This window comes from Paroedura picta, chromosome 2 (assembly GCF_049243985.1).
Source record: "Paroedura picta isolate Pp20150507F chromosome 2, Ppicta_v3.0, whole genome shotgun sequence".
In the NCBI taxonomy this organism is placed as follows: domain Eukaryota; kingdom Metazoa; phylum Chordata; class Lepidosauria; order Squamata; family Gekkonidae; genus Paroedura; species Paroedura picta.
In genome coordinates, this window is record NC_135370.1 from 150,089,585 (window position 1) to 150,097,424 (window position 7,840).

Here is a 7,840-nt window from a genome sequence, read left to right on the forward strand (position 1 = left end):
CTCTCTATGTGGGTCTACCCTTGTCTCTGACCCGGAAATTGCAATTGGTGCAGAATGCGGCTGCACGGGTCCTTAGCAGGTCTCCCTGCAGGGCTCATGTGCAGCCACTATTGAAACAACTTCATTGGCTGCTAATTTGCTCCCGGATCAAGTTCAAGGTTCTGGTTTTGACCTTTCAGGCTTTATGCGGCTTGGGCCCTGCTTATTTTTGGGACCAATGGCCTCCTTATGCCCCCTGCAGAGCACTTCGCTCTGCAGGTATGAATCTGCTGAAGGTCCTGGGGCCTCAGGAAGCCCGCCTGGCCTTGGCCAGGGCCAGGGCCAGGGCCAGGGCCAGGGCCAGGGCCAGGGCCAGGGCCAGGGCCAGGGCCAGGGCCAGGGCCAGGGCCAGGGCCAGGGCCAGGGCCAGGGCCAGGGCCAGGGCCAGGGCCAGGGCCAGGGCCAGGGCCAGGGCCTTTTCAGTCATGGCCTTTTGGAATGAGCTTCCAAATGAGCTGTGGGCCCTGTTGGGACTCTATGAGTTCCTCAGGGCCTGCAAAATGGAGCTCTTCCACCAGGCATTTGGTTGAGGCCAGGTAGGAGCCCCATCAGGTCCCCCCACCTCTTAAGGCCCTATTGAACTGCAGTGAGGTCTAATTTCATCTTCCAGCTCAGTTTATTCCATTTTATATTATGTTTTCAGTTATTATTTCATCTACACTGACTGATGTCCAGAATAGGGGGATGATCATATTAGGTTGCCGCCATTTGCTATTTGCTATTTGTTATATGTTGTAAATTGTTTTAACTGTTTATGGAGATTTTAAATTGTATGGATTTTGCTATTTGTTAACTGCCCTGAACCAGTTAATGGGAGCAGAAGTATAAAAATCAAATAAATAATAATAAATAATAATAATAACTCTTCTTCTAGAGCCACATAATCACTGCAAGTATTTTTTGTCAAATTCAGAAGTTCCCTTCTATTTTGATAGTCCTCCACCCCACAACCTCTTTGTTTATGATACACTTTTGGATAGCTGTGTGTGTGAATGAGATCTTGGGGTACTTGTGGACTGTAAGCTTAATGTGAGCACACAGTGTGGTGGCCAGTAAAAAAGGCAAATGCAGTCTTGGGCTATATCAACAGGCATCACGATATCATAAGATATCATGGTCCCACTGTATACTGCATTGATCAGACCCCACCTGGAGTACTGTGTGCAATTCTGGAACCCTCACTTCAAGAGAGGTATGGACAAAATTGGGAGAGTTCAGAGAAGACCTACAAGAATGATCCGGGGCCTGGGGACCAAGCCCTATGAGGAAAGGCTCAGGGACTGGGGAATGTTCAGCCTGAAGAAGAGGAGGCTGAGAGGGGACATGATTGCTCTCTTTAAGTATTTGAAAGTATTCGTCACTTGGAGGAGAGCAGGGAGCAATTCCTGTTGGCAGCAGAAGACAGGACCTGCAATATTGGGTTTAAACTATGTGTAGAATGGGACTGGCTAGATATCGGTGGGGGGGGATTTTCACAGTAGTGCAGCAGATACATACAGTGGATGCTTAGGGCTGATCCTGCATTGAGCAGGGGTTTGGACTAGATGGCCTTATTGCTCCTTCCAACTCTGTGATTTTATTATTCTACCTGAAAATTTGAATAAAGCAGAGAGGTTAATATTTCTCAGAAACAGAACCAATTAAAGTTGTGTAATGTCTCAGCCAACTTGGATGGAAGAACATTCCTCCTCCCCTTTTTTCTTCCTTTTTATCTATTCATGCCTTTTCTTGTGCTTGTTTATGTATTTTCTTTGTTTTGTTTTTCTGGTTGCAATATTACCATAATATTATCATATCATCTCTTATATCGAAGATGAGGTTATAGACGGTTTGGTTTGGTTATGTTTTCTAGTTGGCATCTGTTTTGTGTGTGCAAATAAATATTTTACTTTTTAAAATTTAGAACTGGAAATACGACTGCACCATTTATACTATCTTTTCCATGGGTAGATCTATATGCTATTAAATTAAAACTAGTCTAAAAGCCCATTTTTAAAAACTAGTCTAAAAGCTTTGAAAGGGGCGGCAGGCAGGAGGGTGTGAGAGGGTGGCCGTGACCGCTTTGCCTGCTTTGTGGGCAAAAGGGACTGCAACCCCCCCCCCGCTGGCGGCACTGCCATGAGAGGCTCCCTTTGGCCCGGCAAGCACTCTCACCATGGCAAGAGCACTTCCAGTGCTAAAGAGAGTGGGAAGCTCCCCCCCCCCCCGGCGGCAGCAACAGGGCTTTGCGGTCCACAGGGAGGCTGCAAAGTTCCTCCCCTCCAAGCTCCCTCCCAGCAGGAGCGTACCTACGGGCCTCAGAGCCCTGTCACTGCCTCTCTCCTAGTGAGTGACAATGGAGGCCGCATCCACAAGACTTCTAGCAGGCAAGGGTGGGAGCTGGAGGGAGAGGGCCAATCAGGGTGGACCTCGATGGACAGGGCTCTGGATAGTCTCCTCCCAGGAGGCTGTTTCCCAAATGTATAAGGGAGCGAAATAGTGTTTAGGATATGCATAGGCTGCTTGTGCTGCCCTAGCCGGGCACACGCAGGGTTAGTACAAGAGCAAGCACGGTTACCAAGTCAAGCAAGTTCAAAGCGCATACCAGAGAGTAGTCAAAAGTCCAGTCCGGGTCTTATCAGGAATTGTTAGCTGACAAAGTCCAAAGGAGAACTGAAAGAGTTGTCATTTATCTTTACCAAGGTCAAGCCGGGAATCAGTCAAACAGAGCTTCGTCGAAGCGTCAGGGAGCAGGAAACCAGTCAAGGCAACGGGTGGACATGTGCACAAAGTTGCAGCCACACTGGGAAGCACATCTGCTGTGCTTAAGAACAAGCTGAGCTGTCACACCAAGTGGCTGCACCTGGCACTCAGCCTTCCTCCAATGAATGAGCCCTACCTGAGCCCAACCTAGCCTGTTGCTGTAGTCTAAGCCGAGCACTTTGCCTGAGTGTTGCCAATATTGTCCTTCTGCATTCCCTCCTGCGCTATGGAGATGAGTCTGGGCTGTTCAGGGGTGTTGTTGCAGGCTGAGGAAATGCTGGTGCATTACAGACATGGTGCTTGTCTGGCTGGGACCTGGTTGTGGCTCCCTATCGGGACTTGCCTCTCTAAGAGCACCCTGCTGCTTTGCTCCAGCTCCTCCGCTTCTTCCTCCGAGGGAGCTGGCAGAATGAGCTCAGGCAATGGTGCAGAGGCACCCTCTGGAGACGGGGCCATGACACTGCTATTCTGTCATACTCTCAAAGTGATTCTCATAATAAAACCATCAGCATTAAGATCAACAACAACAAATTCAAGCACTCAGTACAACAGCCAGTCAATTGCTGAAGGCTGCCTTGGGGAGCATTTCAATGCCCAAATCATGGCCAAATTGTGATTCAGCCACCCTGATTTGGTCTGTTCAGTCACAGGGAATTGGCAGTTTGGTTCAGATAAGCTGAATCAACGTTAATTCGAGTACTTTTCGGCCTATACTCTTCTACTCTGACCTTCTAATCTTCAAACCCACGCAATCCAGCCCATGCTTGTGGCCATGCCAGCACACTAAAACAATATTTGCTTGTCTTTCTAAGTTGACGGCATCTCTGTGGCTTTGTATTTCTGCCTACCTGGAAATAAATTGAGGCAGATTGAATGATGATTCTTGCTATAGCAATCCCAAGAGAAGAATGACGTTCTTGCTATTAGAACAGGGACTGTCATAGCCTTTCCTTCTTCTTAATACATCATAGAGTTTACTGAAGTTTCTGATTGCATTTTTCATTATCTGGTTGTAATCAAACTGCATAGTACTTTTCTTCAGTTCTCACTCAGAAAGATGGATCTTGCTGTATACTTTAGGGCAGGGGTAGTCAAACTGCGGCCCTCCAGATGTCCATGGACTACACTTCCCATGAGAATTGTAGTCCATGGACATCTGGAGGGCCGCAGTTTGACTACCCTTGCTTTAGGGGCTTGGAGTAGGCAGCTGTGCACCATCCAAAGGCATTAAACAAACACCTTCCTTTACCATACTATACTATACCATATGATACAAAAGAGTAGATATAAAATAATGTTTTTGTTTAGACAAATAGCACAAACAATTAGCAGTGAACAAATTTGCCCTGGTGTCAGCTAGGCACGTGCAGAGGAAAAATGCAAAATTTTTTGGATTTGATCAGAATCAATTTGAGCCAAATCCAAATGCCAGATTGGAAAAACTTATTTTAAAACCCCCAGAAAAAAACAAAAGTCACAGGGTACTCATGTCCATCAAAACCTGTGTGCAGAACAGAGGCTCGCATAAAATTGTATACGTCTACCTCATAGGATTACTCAGAGACCTGCACTAATGCAATAATGCCACTCCTCCAGGCCAGCCTTGGAGCCCTGATCATATACCTCTGACATGGCAGTATCACCAGGTCAGGACTCATCCTTCAAGTTTATACTAAATATATAGCAGCTTGGTGTAGTGGTTAGGAGTGAGGACTTCTAATCTGGCATGCCATGTTTGATTCTGCTCTCCCTCACATGCAGCCAGCTGGGTGACCTTGGGCTCGCCACGGCACTGATAAAACTGTTCTGACCGAGCAGTAATATCAGGGCTCTTTCAGCTTCACTTCCTCACAGGGTGTCTGTTGTGGGGAGAGGAAAGGGAAGGCGACTGTAAGCTGCTTTGAGACTCCTAGTAGAGAAAAGCGGCATATAAGAATCAACTCTTCTTCTAAACAACCCTCTACTTCTAGTGCTAGCCTGTCCCAAGCCTAATTCTACCAAAGATGTAAAGTTACAGTGACCCAGAATCTTAATCTAAGTATACCAGGGCTATCTGCAGGCTGCTTCTGGCACAATCCTTTAGTTTATCTAGTCAAGCTATTCTGTATTCCACTGTAGATAACATAGCAAGTAGCATTCTTAATGCATATTGGAACTAAAGCCAATTTCCAATAACTGTATGATCAATTAGAACACCACTCCATCACTGGCTTGAGTCAAAGACCATTTATGCACTGGAGGTTTCATGCCGGGCTGCAGGCTGGAGTATTATTCTGGGGCTTAAAAGCAAGCTCTCAAGGTCCACACACCCCATGTTCCTATAAGCTTTGCCTTACTTTCAGAAATAGTTTGGCTGTGGCAGGGACCTTTTAAATGAAGTCTCCATTCGTACCTGGTTCCTGGACCACAAGAATGACAAAGTCCCAGGATAGTAGGCTATTAGGCACCTTGGAAGCTATATTCTCAAGGTCCCTTACATGTATGAAACTTATATGCTCACAAGAGCCTCTCAGGAGCAAGGAATTCTGGATCATGTAGTTCCTAGGAGACCTGATGCTCTCACTGAATTGTCAGGGGGGCAGAAAATAACACACCTATGCTCTTAGAGTCTTCTAGGAGAAATGGCAATTATATTTCAGTCGAGCATTAGAAACAGGGCAAATATATAAACCAAGTAATTACAGCATTCAGTAACAATACGATATGCTGTTCTAGCTCGCTTTTCCGCACAAGCCCCATCTTTGTAAGGAAGGAAGCAAACCTTCATCAACAAACCGTTCAGATCTAGCCCAGTTTGGAGCCAAGGAATCCAGATTGAGGGGAAGTAACTGGCTCTCAGTGGATAGGAGGAACTGGGGGAAATTGCCCTCTGTTTCTCCAAATAGAAATAGAAAAGAGGAGGGGCTGAGAATAGAAGGCGAGAAGAACACTGGGGGAGGGGAAACAGAAAGCATTTGTAAAATTAAAAAGCGGGGCCCCATCAGATTGTGTTGGGCAGAGGAAAGCGTGTCGTAGGCAGGCGTAATTGGTAATCGGAGCAGAAGTGAAGAAGGGGATGATTTATGGGCGCATGGAGACAGGGGTGGAATAATTTTTGGAGCAGAACGAGGAACTTACTGAACGCCTGAAACTCAGCTACTTATCCACTCGTTCTTGTGATAAATTAGCTCTTGTTTAAAGTAACCGGAGCTCCATTTTTCATTCTGATTACTACACTTGATATCTCTCTCTCTCCCTCTGTTTCTCTCTGACCACTGCCCCTTAGCAGGCTCCCTGAGCTGAGGCAATGGCTTTATGGAAACTCCTCAGCTTCCCTTGCAAAGCCCTCCCTTCTTCTTTCGTACCATTACAGTAAGCTTCACTGTTTTTGAATCTCTTAGCAAAACACCAGAGTTTCAATGGAGTCTGCCCCCCCCCCATTGTGATGCAACAAAGCGGCACACTGTGTATTTATTTAAAATATTTGTTGTTTTATAATGGAATGCAGAGACAGGTGCTCGGGGCCAAATTAAACTACATCACTTGTCTATGTTTAACAGGCTGCATAGGACAACCAAAAAAGGAGTGTACAACTTGAAATTCAGTTAAAATATATTTAGCAGCCTCCCTCATCATCCCTATTGTAAAATATTGTGTTTTTAACAGTGTTGTAAACCACCCCAAGATGGCTGCACCAATAGGGGCAGTCTGGAAATTATATATAAATTAAAAAAATAAATAAACGACAGCTTACTTAGCTTGTACACAAATCCAGGTCTAGTAAAAAGGCAGAAGACCCCTGAAGTCAGATAGCCCCTTGTGGACCAACATTTAACACAACCGTGTAGCACTCTCCCACCTGAAGCCATTATTACTTATCTAAATCCTTCTAGTGTGAAGCCACCAATATCCAAGGGATGCACAGGGTCTTACCAGCAGTGAGTTCAGCAAGGTGGCCTTATCTAGGGATGCCATGTGCCTGTTAAGGAGGGGAGATCTCTTGCTCCCAGCAGGCCTTGCTCATTGGCAATCAAGCAGCCGGCAGGAGAAACATTTTTTTAAAACTCACTCCAGTAAATTATAGTTTTACCATAGAGTTTCTGGTATTCTAGTGTTTCAGGCAATTCCTATCCTATGAGGAATTAGTTTGCATTTTTATGTAGAGTGCAGAATACCAGGATCTTTTACTTCAAGAGCTGACTAAGTGTAGCTAGTTTTCAGTAGGAAAAGGATAATAAGAGACCTGATTTAAAAGGAATATAGAGTTTATTGAGGATTTTGGTATAAGAGTGGTGGTGGAGAAACTTCTCCTAAACAAATGTGAGCGGCACTAAACCAAAGCACTGAAACAGTCCTTATCCTAGGGAGAGATTCAAGTGGGTAGCCGTGTTGGTCTGAAGCAGCGCAACAAAACAAAATCAGAGTCCAGTGGCACCTTTAAGACCAACAAGGATTTATTCAAGGCGTGAGCTTTGTTGGTCTTAAAGGTGCCACTGGACTTTTATTTTATTTTGTTGTCCTTATCCTAGTTAAGGCAGCAACAACAATCAAGCTGTCAGCGGAGCTGCTCCAAATTGGAACAGACGTTACTCTTTGAGCCCCAAGGAGGAATGTGGGGGAACAGGGGAAGTGAACTCTGTTGGGACAGATATGTCCAGGCTTTTTGATGTGAGTTCTTAAACAGCGGAGAGGAGCAAAGTGCCAGTTCTCTGTGTGGTGCAAGGGAGGCTTGGAAGCTAAGGGATGGACAGATCAAGTGGGAGAGCAAAGACGACCCTTTCTATTCTGCAAAAAAAGCAGATGGAAGAAGGAGGGATCCAGTGGGGGCTGGGAGTTTGTTGCAGTTCAGTTGGTATCCAGAATGAGACTCCCATTACTGGCTCAAAAGCCAGGGCAGCTATACTATTTGGGGCCGATAGCATAAAATGGGTTCTTTTCAAGAAGGGATAGAGGATAAAGGAATACTTGAGAGATGGGCAACCTGTTAGAAGAAAAGCCTACTGATTAAGTGGTGCCAGGAAGGGTGAAAGAAAGGGAAATTAATTGAATTTTAACTCAGGTTTACTAAACTGGAGACACA

General features: G+C 45.6%; 1 long non-coding RNA gene across 2 annotated transcripts in view; it reads right to left on the bottom strand.

The window, feature by feature from the left end:
• LOC143828822 (uncharacterized) overlaps window positions 1-6,742 on the bottom strand; it is a 30,112-nt gene extending 23,370 nt beyond the window's left edge. The window contains exon 1 of one of the 2 annotated variants that reach the window (XR_013227905.1): window positions 6,694-6,742. This is a non-coding gene — a long non-coding RNA (uncharacterized LOC143828822). Of the gene's footprint in view, window positions 1-6,514; window positions 6,662-6,693 lie in introns of those variants that run through there. The other variant, XR_013227906.1, reaches the window with a different exon arrangement.
• Window positions 6,743-7,840: the final 1,098 nt, after the last annotated feature.